We start from the raw sequence: 16,707 nt of genomic DNA, 5'->3' as shown, positions 1-16,707 counted from the left end.
TTGGCCAAGCACAAATACGAGGATGCTTGCTTCCCAGGACAAAAGTCAACGTAAAGCGTGCACTCAGATATATCTGTACGCTTCTGCTATTATTCTCTGAACCTTACTTAACCAAGGATAAAATGTATATGCTACTGATTAACTGAAAGGATATCGTAGTCGAAAAAGGAAGAGTTCTCAATTTCTGTATTGCCGATAGGTATTAAGCCTTAAGCATACGATCTTTAGCTGTGTACAAAAATAAGGATGCTATGGAGATGATGGAACCTAGAATGTTCAAAAACGCCCTCGTGTAGATTGCCGTACCCTTGTAACATGCAGAAGAGTTGTTTGGGTGTGTTGCTATGTTGCTATAGAAATCTATGTATTTCGCTGAGCAGAATATGAAGTTGATGTGATCAAGTTACTTCAGAAATTACATGAAAGCACTCAGTAAGTCGCTCAAATCTTCATTTATGCATTTGATGTAAAAAAAACTGACGATCGCAATGCAAGGTGGGAGTAAGTATGAAAACAAGGGCCAATTTGAGAACAACAAGCTGGACCAATAGTAAGACCAAGCTTAATGGTTAGGATGCTAGCAATGATGCAGAATTTCTAGTATTCTACCTCTGAATCACACGACTTTGGAAATCGTGTTCTTTCCAATATTGCCGCTAGCGGCCTTGAATTTGTGTATGGTAAAATATCGTTCGATTTAGGCTTACTGGGGCACATTACCACATCGAAACGCGTAACGCATGAAAGTAATAGGTATCAACAATTGGTACTCAGTTTTTATATAGGTACCTCTTTGCAATATGGCATTTACATGCGTAAGAGTACAATATAGAATATACTAACATATATTTTGATTTTCGTCGGGAACGCATTGAAAATATCAGGGAAAAGTCTGGAAATGCCAGCCAGCATTTGAAAAAATGCGGATTTTTAATCATAAATGTATTAATTCATGCTGTTAATATTCGATGATAATGGAAAATTATTTGCAGCTATGACGTCGTATATTCATTTTTAGGGTCGAACTTCATGCACATAGATTATTAGATTGGGGGAAATGATAATTTTAAGTATATTTTCACTCGACTTCATCGGTAAAATGAATATTGCCTCACAGTGACTCCACAAAATCATCCTCACCTAAGAATTTATGGAAACATTGAAGTGCTACGTGGTTAAGGTGAAGTGGCGTGCGGGGACGCTTTTCGCCAGAGTGCTCTGAACAAGTTGGTCGAGATTTGGCGATCGAGGTGCGGTTTCGATGCGATGGAACGTGGTCGCGGACAGACTCCCTTCCGCGCGCGCACCGTCCCTCCCGCCGATCCGCGCGCCATTACACTCGTTTCGATAAATCAATATCGTGGCGGTAAACAGCCGACAAGATACAAGCAGGTCCGTTTATACTGCGCTTCGAGTTGGACGCTCTGATGCTCGAATCAGCCTCATCAATCACGGGATTGCTTTTCGGGTGCCGTCCGCATTCTCATCATCATGATACCCACGTTTCTACATCTCTGCTGAAGGCATCCTGTAGCCAGTCTGAAGTGAAACCTTGTCAATTATTGCTCAGTAAGAAAAGAAAGGGTAATCGGTTGTTGCTCAAATTTGGTACGATTTTTGAATGAAGGCTTGAATTTTCGTTTGCAATGACGATATACTTAAAGCAAATTTAACCGTTCAAGAATCATATACACTGCCCGGCCATATTTTTTTAGAAATGAAGCATGAATATATTCTGATATAAAGCAGGGTTGTGATATAATATGTGGCTTATTTGCTAGTGCTAAATATTGCATAATTTCGTCGAACACTTCGCAAATATGTTGCCTTGGTTTTAATCTGCTAAATGCTTGTTTATTTTTTTGGTCACTACGCTGTATGGAATGTCTTTTCTAATTTGCTATGCAATTCATAAATTTTTATTTAAAAGTTACGCATTTGTTTGTGAAAATTAACTTAATTTTCTAGACCTCTTCCTTGCAGTCATTAACTCAAACATTAGCACGCACACGACAACACATCTCACACAAGCCGACAGCCATCTTCTCTCTGGTACGTCTACTCTATATCATTCTCACTTTTAATAAACTAATGAAGCTTCAGACAAATAAGTAAATAAGCAGTCAGTAATGGTTAGGCGAAGAACTCATTGATGCACAAGGCAGACGGAATCTCCCAACATGGCCCCGCAAGAAGTTTTGCACACTATGAAAATTCTGTTTCTGAATACATAATTTCGTTTTTCGGTAATATTCGCTGAAATTTGTAAGGCGCCTACTTAAAGGAGAAATAAAATCCGCTTTCCACAACAGACATACGCTCATAAACACGCACGAAGTCTAGTCACGCACAATAGGGTAGTTTCCTTCATCAAAGAAAACGAAAGGCATTGATTGCGATTCGTTACCCACCATTAGTGTATTCATAATATACAAATTATTTGGTTTTGGAAATCCCAGTTTAGACGATTGGCAATCGTCAATTTTAACCGCATTTGAAAAAGTCCAGATTGGCGCCCATGCGATGCCACTCCAGGTTACGTCACAGGGACCTAGTTTCTGTACGAGTAGATAGGAGTTTTACATCGTCTGAGATTACTAATGCATGCATGAGGCACAGAGCTCAGAGAAACATCTCTTAATAATCCTCTATTAAAACTGCCTAAGGTCGGAAAGTTTTCTTCGTTTGATAGGGTATTAATAATCCTTATTTAAGCCAAGCGCTACCTGCTAGCAACCTGAATCGTATCAGCGCTCAAATCCTCGCCCCAAGGTCACCTCACAGGGCGACAGCGGGAACCAGAATGACGTCACACGGGGTTTTCCCAGCATTCATACTTAGCCGTCGGGTTTTCGCGCGCTTGAAAATTTTCACTTTTCATTTAATTGCGAAAAATGCATATCGTCATTGAAAAATCTAAAAGCGTGAAATTCGTACTGCAGGAGCACTAATCTTTCGATTTAGGCAATAAAAAAATAATAGGAAACCACCCTATTACTGCACTGGGATTACAATTATTGCTGGGATTGTTCACGTTGAGGGGAAGAGATGACATGACGCTGCGCTTTGACGAGGGCATGGAGTGCACGGAAATCGGAATCCTCCTCACCCCCTTCCTTCAGCTCCACGCAGCCACTTCCGCCGACCCATCCAGCGATAACGCGACGGTTTAAAATACCTCTCCCTCGCACTGCCCTCGGAATTTGTGGATATTAGGACACCTGAATTGTGGAAGTGTACCTGATGATACCTTGGTGTGGTGTAACCCGGTCCTTCGTTAAAATCATCAGAATGTGCAATTGCAGTGTTCTCTTTTCTTTCTCTCACCATGACGAAATAAATGCTGGGGATTCTCGGTAAAATAAAATACAGAATGGTTCTCATTTTTCAAAACAATAGTCGGTTTTTGTGCTTAATAAGTGTTCTATTTGCTTGATTATTAATGTGAATTCTTTCACCGAGTTAACTCAATAATCTACTTCCTAAAGAAGCAGAATGAATCGATTTCGAAAGCTGAAACCATCAGACATATTTGAGATTCAGTTTAAGTCAGGATATCTAAGAATAATGTTTTTTTATAACGGAAGATTACTTTTATTTCTAATTTCTCATATTTTCGCTATTTCTTTCTCATACATAATTTCATGTGAGTAAACCACGATCGTGGTGACCGCTCTTCTGCGACATGGTGATTTCCCGAAATCTTTCGATAATTGATACGTTGTCAAGGCAATATATTGGTCCTAGCATCAAAGATTTTTATTGGGTATCATGAAGAGCTTGCTCTGGGCCACTTGCGTCACGCACCTCACGAGTCTCGTGGCGCGCATGCCAAAAGCCGCGTGATGTCCTCGTGGGCTCCCAGAAACAGAATGTGGTCGGCGTTGTTGTTCTTGGCACTCCCTGCCTCAATGGTAAAGTGTACAAAGAGCCGTGTCTATTCACGTAAACGGTTGAAGTACTGCACTAAAGACGATTAAATACCGGAATAACGATATCCGTCAGTGGAGTAAAAAAATTAATTAAAATAAAACTTCTCCTTCGGGTCTGCGAGCAGGGAGCGACATTATGCGTAGGAAATTCATGCGGATTTTGAAATATTTTCCATGGTCCCAAAATCCGGATTATATTCATCCTTAGAAAATCGATTACTGGGCTCTTTTACGTGATATAACACATCTGAAAAACCATATCGCTCACATTGCACCAACTTTCTCGACTTTAAAGTGTATATTGGGGCGTACCTATCTGTTTTCGTACACGGTCGAGGCGTAATTCTATCTAGCCAGGATTTGTCCCCACTTATGTTTCCACTACAGCAAATTAGCCAGAAATTGCATGAGACGGCCTCTTCCTCTACCACACTAGGCAGTGGGACAACGTCATGCTTTTTCGAGCGACCAACCGTGCTCTGTTTGAGAAGTGCCAACGTTGGAATGATTACGTTTGAAACCAGGCACAAAGGGATGAGCAGGGGGCCGGAATGGCCTTCATATTAGCCGCACTTGGAACTCGAATCTGACCGTATTTTCAACTCTTGTTGTCTTGAGAGTTGTTTATCGTAGTTTTACTTTGAATGGAGTATGCCTACGAGGACTTAAGCTTATTTCTTATATTAATGCTCAGTAATTCTGATATTGTTGATGCTGATGACTGAGTTAAACGCAATTTTAATTCGTCAGACATAAAGCCTTATCTTACGACAATCCTTTATCTTGAACTTGATTCCACGAAATTCATAACAATATCCTCTAGATATGTTTGTATTTCAATATAGCCACGCCTTTTCTGCGTGGTACGTAGCTAAATGATTTGAAAATTTTACCTAACTGTACGAGTTTATATTATATTACGAAATATAGATAGAATATCATATTATATTGGTAATATTATTATATACGAGATATTTGTATTGAGTGATACGGTTAATTCAGTCCCTAATGTCTCCCCGATTTCATTACGTGGTGTCAAATAGCCTTGCGCAATCAATATAAATGGAATGATTCCTCCAAAATTACATGAATGTGGTGCCATGTAAAATGTGACTTATCGGGGCGCATTATGGTTGATTTCTCACGGATATGGAAACATGAAAGACTCATGACTATTAACGGCGACGGAATGCTGTGGTGGCGAGGCCAGGAACCGCATTCATTCCATTCCTGGCAATAGATTCATTCAGGAAATCCCAATTCCGTGTGGAGGGCATTATGTGCGGTATCCTGTCCGTCAGATGACATGCTAACGTGCAGCCCCCTCGGAGCCAATCTGTGAGCGATGACCCTGAACCCCTCCTTCACCCCCCTCCAACCGATCCGACCAATACACCCCTCCCGGCCGTGTCCCACGAGGCCCGCGCGGCTCACCTCCTCTTCAACGCTCGTGAAGCCTTCGCTCGAAGCGGCGAGCGTTTGCAAAGTGGAAATGACAAATTCACTCTTTCCACTTCGAATGTCTCATTCCCGACCGTTGTTTCGGAATTACCAGATCATCATTTGAGGGGGGGGGGGGGTGAAAAGCGATGAAAGTCTATTCCTTAAAATCGGAGAATTCGGAGAGGGGGTCGCTCTCCTTTGATCAATTTCCCACTCGCTAACCCTTCCCCAAGTTGAAGGGAATCCAAGGAATTGACTTTGATTATCGCATGATTTGATAATGGCTTAGATTTTTCTACCCCATTGCCAGGAACAAAGCACTAGTGTGAAATTTGTTGATGAAATTTTTATTTCCTGACACTTTTCTAACAATTTTCTAACAATTGAATACTTATCATAGGATGTAGCAAATTTTTGTAAGATCTAAGACACCGGAGATCCTTTTGTATCTTCCCGTCATTAGTATGATTCCCTATAGCTTTTAAATGATTTTACACTGATAAAATTCCCTGGCGGTGTTTTTGTCTTTATGGTTACTAATTTAAGTTCTTTTATGCAAAGTGAATGTTTCTGCATTGCTTATTATACATTAAAGAAATATTTGCTCTGTTACAGGTAGAATTTTATGTAACTTTTATATATTCCCTGTTCAAATCAATGATGAAAAAAGCACGCGCATTCTCATCCTGATCCCTCGAACCAATTGAAGTCCTTCGGATATAAAGGCCTACAATTTAAAAGGCGGTAATGTTATGAGACGGCCTCTTCCTTTACCACCGTAGGCAATGGAACCGCGTCATGCTTTTTCGAGCTACCAACCCTGCGCTGTTTAAGAGCTACCAACTTAGGAATGTTTACGTTTGAAACCAGACACAAAGGGATCAGCAGGGAAACGGAATGGCCTCTATATTAGCCGTACAAGGAACGCGAGTCTGATAGAAATAAAGACGAAACTTAGGACTGAATAACCCTTTATAACCCGGGGCTGTTTCTGGGAGATTTTTAATTTTGAGAACTTGAAAATTTTACTATCTCAATGATAATTATCCGGGCAGCTTAATATTTCGTCGTTAAAATTTACACTACAAAATAATTTTTAGTTTAGATATCTCCTAAATAGAGCTGAAAGTTTAAACATTTTTGATGTTGCTTAGAAGCAACATTGGGTTATAAAGGGTTAAATGTCGTAGCAATCTGAGCACTTGATAAAGTCCCCACTTGTCTCTTTCGCGAAGAAGACCGATAAACGGTCGAAAATTTGAAACCTCGCGTGTGTTTCTTTAATTGTGCTCTCGTTTTTGTGGCCTCTCTTGCTATTTATTTACCTTAATCACTTGTGACGCCATTCCAAAGTTGGCCCAGAACAAAACAATAGCAGAATAGGCCCAATATCTTTCATTTTCATCACGTAAATGAAATCGGCTTCAATGTCCTGGTTGCCTGAGACTGGAGGTTTTCCTGATGGCGACAGGATGAAAGGCAGCCGGGAGAGAGCATATGCCCTTTGCCTGATTTTCATTTGGTGATAGTAGCAGAAGTGAGCTTTCAAAAGTCAATGCGTGGAATCAATTCATAATTTACCTCGATTACGTAGTATCAATTTAACAACGGACGTTTTTAATAAGACAAATTGAATATAAATACGTGAGATCACTGAGTGAGTAGCTATATTGAGGGAAAGCTCTATCCTCACCTATCCGAATCAACCCTTGGGTTTTAGCGCACACGTTGAGTAAGAGGGAGCACTTGGCATCAGATTCCCAATACGTTTCTTTGCGCCATGACTGCAATGAACTTCTGTGGAACAAAAGGGCTTAAGAAAGAAATGATGGCCAATTAGACGTTGAATGTGAACGAGACGCTAGCAAAGGCTTCCCAGAGAGCGGCAAGGAAATATCAGTTGGTGCGGTATTGAGAATGTCTCATTTCCATACATCATCCTCATTCATCGCCTCCTGTGATATTTTCTGATTAATGTCATCTAATATGGTTCCCTCTGGGTTCACTGATGTTCTCTGATTACAAATTCTAGCTCTGATATGGTCAGTGTTATCTTTGGAAAACTTTCGGCTTCTGGCGTTGCATAATTCAGCTATAAGATATTTTCTCGCTTGACATTTATAATCCCAGAGTGAAAAAGTCGTAATTGACTTTTGATAATTATTTGCTTGAACCGTGCGTAATGATCGCATATGGCCTTCGACTTGTCTTCCCTTCGCTAAGACACATTCGTTTCAAGCAAATTCCCCCTTGGCTTATACTCGCATCCGTATTCTGTGAGCAAATCCAAGGGAGGTAAACAAGGTCAATTCTCATCTGTTCTTCAATTCCCGTTGATTTTCTGGAGATAATTTTTCCTAGAAATTAAGCGTTATTTAAATATTATTCATTGCATGCGTCCAATGTCTGTGTCGTAGAATTTGTGTAATCTTTCCTTGTATTTGTATCTTGAGTTATTCGAGCCAATTATTCACCAAATAACGGCTGCTACTTCAATCACAATACCATATACTTATATAATCTCCAGCCAAGCAATTTTCTGTTAGAGAGAGCAACTGAAGTAAATAGTTTGTGCCTTCATTTTATGAAAATGTAGTGCATTATTGATGAAAAACGCCAGTAATACTACAAAATAATATAATAAGCTTTGGTTACTTTTAATGTTCTAGTCCTGTTTAATGCGACATATTTGCTCCAAACATTTTCCATGTAGGATTCAAACTTTAGGTAAAAGTATCTATGTCCCAATAATGGCTTCAAATTTCCCATACCGCACCATTCCTGCTGTTTTGCTCTTCTCTTGGAAAACTGGCTCTGATTGTGAGTCTAAAATCGCATCCAGTGGCTTATTCGCCCATATTATTTTCTTGAGTTACGGTCAATTCGGGGACTTAGCCATTCAGAGAACATTGAAAAGGACCACAGTGAGGAAAAGTTCGCTCAGCTAGCCTCTGTTATGTGATGGTGTTGTGCAGACTTACTCGTCTTATCTTGTGTCAATGTAAAATACCAATACCAGTTTCGTACCCTAAATCATCAACAATTGTATTGTCTTCATATTTGAAAATAATATTCCACGTTAATATTACTTAAAATAAAAACTACCTGCTTACAGCTATTTGGGAAGATTTATGTAATTATGTTTTATTAAAAATGTTTATTCTTTCATCCGTTATGGTATTCGATATGTGGGGCTGGAAAGGGATGGAGAGGATACAGTGGGCGGAGAGAAGGAGGAACAACGAAGTGCTGGGCATGGAGGGTGAGGAGAGGCAGCCTCTAGGTGAGATACTGAGGAGACCGAAGGTTTTCATGGAGATGGTACTCATTGGGGAGGGGACGTTGAAAACTGAGGAATGTTTGGTAAACGAGGGAGAGGAAGGAAGAGAATGGAATTATTAGGTATAACGAAAGGGAGGAGGCCTTTTTGTGAACGGAGGAGGGAAGTCTACGAAGGCGGGGATGCTGGTGGAATACTTTGAAAATACTCCATGCAAACCTACCTTGATCAGTAGAGTAGTTTTTTTATTAGCATTTGTACATCTTTAGTACGATCTCGGATCTATAGAAAAATGTTTGAGTATATCTTACTCACAAATTTTTGGAATCCTGTTGGTTAAGCCTCTTAATCCTTCATTGCATAATATTAGTGTTGAAGTTTAAGTATGCGCTCGTGGATATGTCTCAAATGAGGAAAAGCATTTTATGAGGACTTACACGAAATTATCCTAAATTAACTATGTAAGCGACTCACAAATTTTTAGTTATCATAAGGTGTTATTTTAAGGTGTACTGTATGTAGTCTCGTTACTGATCTCCTCGCGTAGCATTGAAAAGTACTGCAATTTTTCTTGTAAGCTGTGATGAAATGGAAGCGTGGTAGTGTCTAGCATATTGCACAATCTTTGCATGAAATATCGTTGCATAAATGATTCATGCGATCGAGCGTAGGATGGTTCTTGAGAGGGAAATGTATGCTTGCCACGCGAGGCGCTGTGTTGCACTTGCCCCACACCCACCCCACTGCGCTCGAAAGAAGCTGGCCGAAATTAAGAGCGCTGTCAATGCAATATTATCTACCAATGTACCTATGTTGAGGTTGATTTCCGTACTTGATGTAGAGGTGGTGCATACGTATGCTTCATGTAGAGGTGGCGTGTGGACCGCTGATTCCAAATTTATTGTCATTTTTAATGTTTTTATAAATATTTTGTACCATAGCAGCGTTTTTTAACAACTTATTCAAAAATCCATGTTAAATTAAAGGTTACTTCTGCCGTGATAAATACGAATCATATATCCGATACAACTGAGTTTAGATATTTTCAATCTTATATCTACTGATTACTATTGTTTATGTTTGGACAATATTTGAACAATAATTTGAATGAGCCCAGAGAACATTTTTCACCTTCCCCTATGTTTGAATTTATTTCTTGCCAAATTAAATACAATTGATTAGTTATCGTCTCACACATCGAGTGACATTAATATTCTGCACTGGCTGTTAAAAATATACCCGATATTTTGAACCATGCGGCCGATCCGCAATCTATGAACACTTTGCCGAGGATTAATGCGCCGAAGAAAATATTTTCTTAAATCGACAGGTGCCCAATTTATTTGGGCGTAGGATTCTTCTTCGCGGTGGGGATCCCGCTATAATGGCAATCTTAAGAAAACATTCTTAAATTAAAAATATTTACTTTTTGGATTATAGCCGATTAAAATAACCGACCAATTTAGCCTTATGGGATAAATAATTCGTATTTACTATTGCGTAAGTAACCTCAAATCCCAGTTTGATTTTGACTTATTTTCAACATGTTTCCTGTATCGTCAAATTTTGAATATCCTCTTGGGAGGAAATTATGGTTGCTCTAACGCTAAGATTATTTTCTTAAACTCAAAATCAATCGGGCCTCGGAGGGTAGGTGATATAAGTTCTTAGTCAGTCTGATCATTTGCTCCTCTAAAATCTAGAATCACATCTCAGATGTCATTGTTAAGAATATTCGCCTCTTTATATTAATAAAAATTCTTTCGGTGTGCAAATGAATGAGAAAAGTGTATTAAATTATCATTTTGCCCAAAAATTCATCCTATTCCTCGATTTAAGCACGGGAAAATGTATCTCCTGTCATCGTGTGGTGAATTTCACATGCAAACAAATAATTGTACGTGATTTTCGGTCGTAAATTATCACCCTTTAGCATCGGTGGTGTCTGATATATCCTGAAAATGGATTCAGCTCATTTAGTTATGGAAAAAGGCACGAATGGTTCTTCCATGATTCTTGAATAGGTGCTCGGTTGAAATTTTCATTTGATCCAGGCAAGTTAAAGGTGATTGACGAAAAAGTACCATCTCCGAAATTGAGTGCAATAATTTCCCTCTAAATTTCACGAGATTTTGTGTTTTTGGCGCAATACCTCTTTGTTTTACTCATTAAACCGTGCGAATTTACACCGCTTACTTCGACTTTTTGCTTCATTAGAGTTCCAGGGCTGCTTAATCACATTCCTTTGCTGTGGTTTAAAAAAATGTATCTCTGTACCGTTATCGTTATTCTATGTTCTGTGATGCGCAGCTGATTTATTACGGGCGATACCGTTTCTCGTCACCGATTCACATTTGGTATTTCTATTGGTGCAAACAACAGTTTCGGCTGCTTGGGCATCAGCGAGCGCTCATACTCTTTCGTTTCCTTTGTAATCACAACTGTTTTTGCATCGGAAGATTCTGTCTGATAACATGCCTTCAATATTAGAGACGTTTTCGTGTTATATTGAATCAGAGTTTCTATGTGCTGATTTCGTTTAAAATATACAAGGGGAGCGTGTTGCCAGAAATGCATTCATTCTTCTTAATCATTCTCAACCAACTGTGTCACATTCAAGTTACAGTTTTCATAATGAGTGATCCATGCCCACTGGTTATGCCTAAGTACACTGAAATGTCCTCATCATCATCATCATTAGTTGACCATCCTAACATTGGTTTCACGCAGCTCTCCATTCCTCTCTCCTATCCGCTAATCTCTTCATAGCTACATATTTATTCTCTTTAACATCCTTCATAACCTGTCCTATGTAATTCGCTCGAGGCCGTCCCTCGCCTTTCTTTTTTCATGCGATATCGATTTTTTATGTGCTTCTGGCCCACCACCTTGGTTCACAGTTCACCATCAGTATCGGTAAATGGAGACTTACCTCACCATTGCATTGGGCTGAACCCAAATGAGGACGTCGATGATTTGGGATGAACACCTCACCGAGAGATCAGTAAACCTTCATTTGGCATGAGTATTCGTTGGGGGTGCGTATTGGCTTCAATCATATTCCACATATAATGTTTTTAACTATCCTTTATGTTTACGGTTGCCTTTATGTAGACTAAGACCTCCATTGAACATCCTTGAAAATCGATAAAATTTTATAGGCCATTCTCGTGGTATGTGTGTGATCAATTATCTTAAATTCCAATAGAGAGATACATAATCGATATAAAGTAAGAAAAAGCGATCTAGAGTGATTCGTGGGGATAGATTTTTGTATGTAAACTCTCTCACGCATTGGTCGTGCCATGCACGGGCGAGAAACAATCGGCGGACGCCTTCCGCGCACACGCTTTGCATTTTCATGCACACACATTGGAATGACATCTCGAAGCCATCGAAGCAAAGATCCGAATATCATCTCATTGTCAAATTTTAGTTTGAAGCACGGGTTAGCGCGAAGGTAGCCCTCTATCACCTTGTCACTAATCAAAAATGAAAATCTGTGAGTCGGTTGCATTGCTTCGTTCACGGTTACATAGGTCGCTCTATTATTTCTATAGACAATGGCTCTACTCTTTGGAGTAGCGAGATATTCTAACGAAGTTAACCATATCTTACGGACGCCAACATACTACGGAAGATCAGATCATATAAATAAAATAAGAGAGATAGATTGTAGAACAGACAGGTTCAGAACGTCTTTTTTCCTCGATCAATAAGAGATTATAACGGCAGCGATAGAACTCATAAATAGATTCCATGTCTTGTAGTGTAGCCTACTAACCTATGTAAAACTTAATGCATGTTTCTTAATTTTATTATTATTTCTAACAGCATATGGTAGTATAATTTGTTAGTATACGTGACGCTTTTTGGACCGTGTGGTGTGCATGTGGGAGTCCAATTGCATGCTGCATGCGGGTGATTGATCACCCCCTGCCAAACACCCTAGAAGTGGCTCGCAGGGTATTATGTAGTTGTAGATGTAGATGATATTGGGGTAAATAATTAACTGTATGGTATTCTGCGAATTAGATCACGGGCCTGTCCGATTTCGCCCCTTATTGTTGTTGGTTCTCGCTTGCTTTGATGATGAGAAAAGAGGATTGTATACCCTAGAGAAGATGCCCCCGCAGTGATCTGCGTGAAAGTGAATGGATTCTCCCAGTATCGGAAGATGGCAATTGAGATGCACTGAAAATAATTGGGTGGTGCGACGCGGTGCTGCCCCAATCGAGGTGCATGGTCCATTTCGCTTTATCCTCGGCATAGTAATCGTCGGCGCTAATGATTCAATGTAAGCTCAATAATATTTTTTTAACAATAAGCGTTCAAACTATCCGTAGAGCAAAAAGTTTGTGAAAAATAAGGTAATCAGTCAAAGCAAGGTTAGTTTCCATTAAAAACTAGACATTGTATTGATTTACACCTCAATGGCTGCCTCGGTAAACATTCAAATGTACTAATTGAAGAAATGAAGTTGGGCAATAACTATTTTCTGGGAAAAACGTTTTGAAATACTGCGTTAGTATGTTTTTTCCAAGATGTTTTAAAATAAAATGGTTGGTTAAACGGTACAATAAATTCAAATAGATATTCGTGTCATTGAAATGGTATTCAGAGTAGACTGCCAGCCGGCCACTCACTTCGCACAGCAAAACCGGAAAATATGCTCTTTTAGTTTAATGCAGACCTCCAATATTCAGTGACCTATGCTGTGAATGCATTTTGTGCGCCTCAATATTATGAGCGTAAGTATAAATTTTGAATGGGATTATTCCCACGAATTGAGATGAAAGTTTTGGAGGGCAACACATATATAGAGACCGTGCATTTAAACTACAGATTCCTCGAATTTAAAATTCATTTATGTTCATTAAGAGGGCTAACTACCTTTGCGTTAAACCTCCCTGCAGCCCATCACAATATTCTATTTTGTAGCTTCAAATTGGCGATTACATTTTCAGCATATTCTAAGTAAAATATGGATCTCTCCATTTATTTATTATGTGGTATTTATCGTTAAAGTATTGATGTTGATGACGAACAGACTTAAAACTTAAGTGTTTTTCGTTTTTCAATATGTTTTTTTGTACTTTTTGAACCTACGTTGCAGTTTCAAAGATTGGTCCTTTATTATAGGATGAAAACAAGCCGCATTTCCGCATTTAGCGAAATATACGTCCGTAATTTCTTTAATGTTTATTCCATTGAAAATGCAGTATCGCATGGTGTTCCCATTTAGAGATACGTGATCAATCTCTGCTATTACTTTTCGTGTTTCACACTTTACGTTCAAATGCTGCGCCCCTTACATGGTCGATGCCATGGTAAAACTTTTACTCCATCCAAAGGAATAAGCATGAGCTATAATCGACGTTTAAACGATGGTTGATTTTTGAGGGCCACAATGCCGTGTCATCCTCAATGGCACTGTCGTTCCGTGATGAGTCGCGCCGTCAGCCGCGCTGCACCCACCGGGCCACGCCGGTCACGAGCCGCTCGCCGTCCGCCTGGGCAGGGTGCGTGCGCCGCGCCCCACTGCGCCTCGGATGGGCACCTCGCTCCCGCACCCGGCCCTCCAGCCACTCTTTCACCAGGGGGTGGGTGGGGCGATGGACTAAGCGGATGCGTCCAGTGGGAATTCACTGATCATCTCCGTGACACTGTTACCAAGATGGTCACTTCACCCGAATGGACACGGAGAGGAGAAGCAAGTTGGTCTGTCGCCACGACTTCCGCTGATTGAGCAAACAGGGTTATCCACGTGATGTATTCGCATGCCTACATTCACTTGGAGAGCTGCACCTAAACGGCTTCAATAAAAATCGCACCGCCGTATTGTGATCGCGGAAAGCTGAGTATTTGTGGGGGAAATCAGAGCACTAATCCATGCCGCGTTAGGTCAGATGCAGCGCAAGCACTAGTATTCGCTGACTCAATCGAGCGCATTTGTTATTGATTGATGCTCGTAGCATCGAGTGGCCATTCCTCGTGCATGTCGCCGGCCAGGTGCAAAACAATCGGTATAAAATGAAGATAGCCTCGCGACCCAAAGTGAACGACAATCACAAAGCCATCCGTCCCTGCGACCCGTCGACAATATTATTTTTTAACAGCCGAAAAGCCGTTGGTCTCGGTAAGTCATAATTCCAACGCTGATCGGCGTGTCACCGCGGTCAAATGTGACTGTTTGCCTCGGCAAGTGCAATGGGCGTGCAGACGACCGCAGGGCCGGATGGCAAAGGGGGTGGGTCACGTGGGCGCCTTGGGGGGGAGTGGGGGGTCGCGAGTGGCACCGCTGACCTTGTGCGTGGAGCGGCCGACTCTCAGCCAGTGGCCACTCTCTTACCTCGCGGAGGCTGGGGTCCCGATGATGGCTGTGCCTCGTCGCTGTGGCGTGTGCTGGCACCGCGGCGGTGCCCCTCTGCAGACTGAGCGGTCCTCGGCCCCCTTGTGCCCCATGTTTGATCGTGTGTGGGGCGGCCCCCAGCACGGGGGACGGGGCGGCCGCCCCCGCCAATCATGGCTCCTCTCCGCCCCCAGGGGCCGCAGGCATGGCCGCCCGCGCCGCACCACGCAGGCGCCGTGCCACCATTGCGCCGTGACGTCATCGGCGAGTGGGAGGAGTCAGAGCCAGCTTGAGGGGGTGGGGGGGGGCGCCACGTGCCAGGGGGCAGGGGGGGCAGGATTGGTGGGGGTGGAGGGTGTGGGGCGGACTGGAGGCCAGGGTGCTGGAGGAATGTCTGCACTGGCCGTCGCTCCCTTTTGCGTACTGGAGAGTCGTGTCTCGAAGGCCCGAGCTCGAAGCCTGGTGGTGACAGTAGACCTGCGTGTCGCTTATCTTTTATTTTGTATGGTGATTTCAATGAAGAGATATCGGTTTCTTTTATCTCGAACTATTCTTTTGACTCGAATGACTGGATTTCCAACTGTCGCAGCCTATCGAAACTGCATCTTATTGCTAAACCTCACTCTTATGAACCTCATTGAAAAACAATGACAAGAAAATCATTCAACCTAATTTCGTTTCAGTATGAATGTAAGCAAGTACTCAAAGTTAATTCCCAAGTAATTACTTACAAAATAATCTTAGACATAAGCATGTCGTGAAAGGTGGGAGTCTATTTCAAGCGGGAGTCCAACCCGCAACATCAGGAAGAGCGTCCCATGCCTCGCCACTCCAGTAATCAATTCCTTGGCCCTAGCTCGAACGAAAATATTCCAATCACGCACATCAAGTATGCTCATCTTTGTATCCTTTCCCCGCGGAACTGTATTAAAGCAGAATTTCTATGCTTACCTACTGTAAGTTCATTCTTGGAAGCTATTCAGAGCAGGCGACTGACATATTACGTCATTTGCGTCTTGAGGGTGGGGAAGGTTGGTTAAAGATCTGACGATGGCATTAGCATGCTATGAATAAAGAAACCCAGTGGACCACGTCATAACGGCCCATCCGGCGGGCGGAGTTCTGTTCTTGAAGCGCCCTCAACGAAGCATTCACGCGAGGACCGGCCTGTGAATATACTCAGCCTCTGCTATGATTTGAACCCGTAACCGCGGAGTTGATATCCAACGTTCTTTCCACCACATGAGCCCGATGCCATTCTTACTGAGACAGATGTTTTGATGATTTCCCCTCCAAATTCCGTGCAGTCCCTGCCGAATGATTGTGATACACCGCTGACTGCGCGCGGCGATGGCAAGCGGCAGTTGCCAATGGCAATGTCTTCATCTGGTGCGCCTGCACTTGATCTCTGTCTACAGCACTCGAGTCTTCCATCATTGTGGCATCAAATGCGTGCCTTCATACACCTTCTCTGTGAGGCTGGTGGTCCCATCTTCCTGTATCACGCTGTCTATAATATCCCCTGAGGTGCCCATTCATGCCGTGGTTTTCAGTTACTGGTTCGGGTGGTGGCGACCAATGAGGGTTGTGATACTAGTGGTTTGAGGCAAGCCCCTTGCAGGCGAAGGACGCACTAGGTAAACGATTGTGTGTAATGAGGCTTTAAATTAAGTCGCAAGAATGCTAATATTTCGTGGTTT

General features: G+C 41.8%; 1 protein-coding gene across 1 annotated transcript in view; it reads right to left on the bottom strand.

The window, feature by feature from the left end:
• The window catches only part of LOC124171212 (diencephalon/mesencephalon homeobox protein 1-like), a 177,008-nt gene extending 161,932 nt beyond the window's left edge, over positions 1 to 15,076 (bottom strand). Inside the window, exon 1 of the mRNA XM_046550353.1 lies at positions 15,008 to 15,076. The gene's annotated coding sequence lies outside the window, so the exon portion shown is untranslated. The remainder of the gene's footprint in view (positions 1 to 15,007) is intronic.
• Between the last annotated feature and the right edge of the window lie 1,631 nt (positions 15,077 to 16,707).

This window comes from Ischnura elegans, chromosome X, assembly GCF_921293095.1.
Source record: "Ischnura elegans chromosome X, ioIscEleg1.1, whole genome shotgun sequence".
NCBI lineage: Eukaryota > Metazoa > Arthropoda > Insecta > Odonata > Coenagrionidae > Ischnura > Ischnura elegans.
The sequence above is the reverse complement of the archived record's forward strand: the minus strand, read 5'-3'. Positions and strand labels throughout refer to the sequence as shown.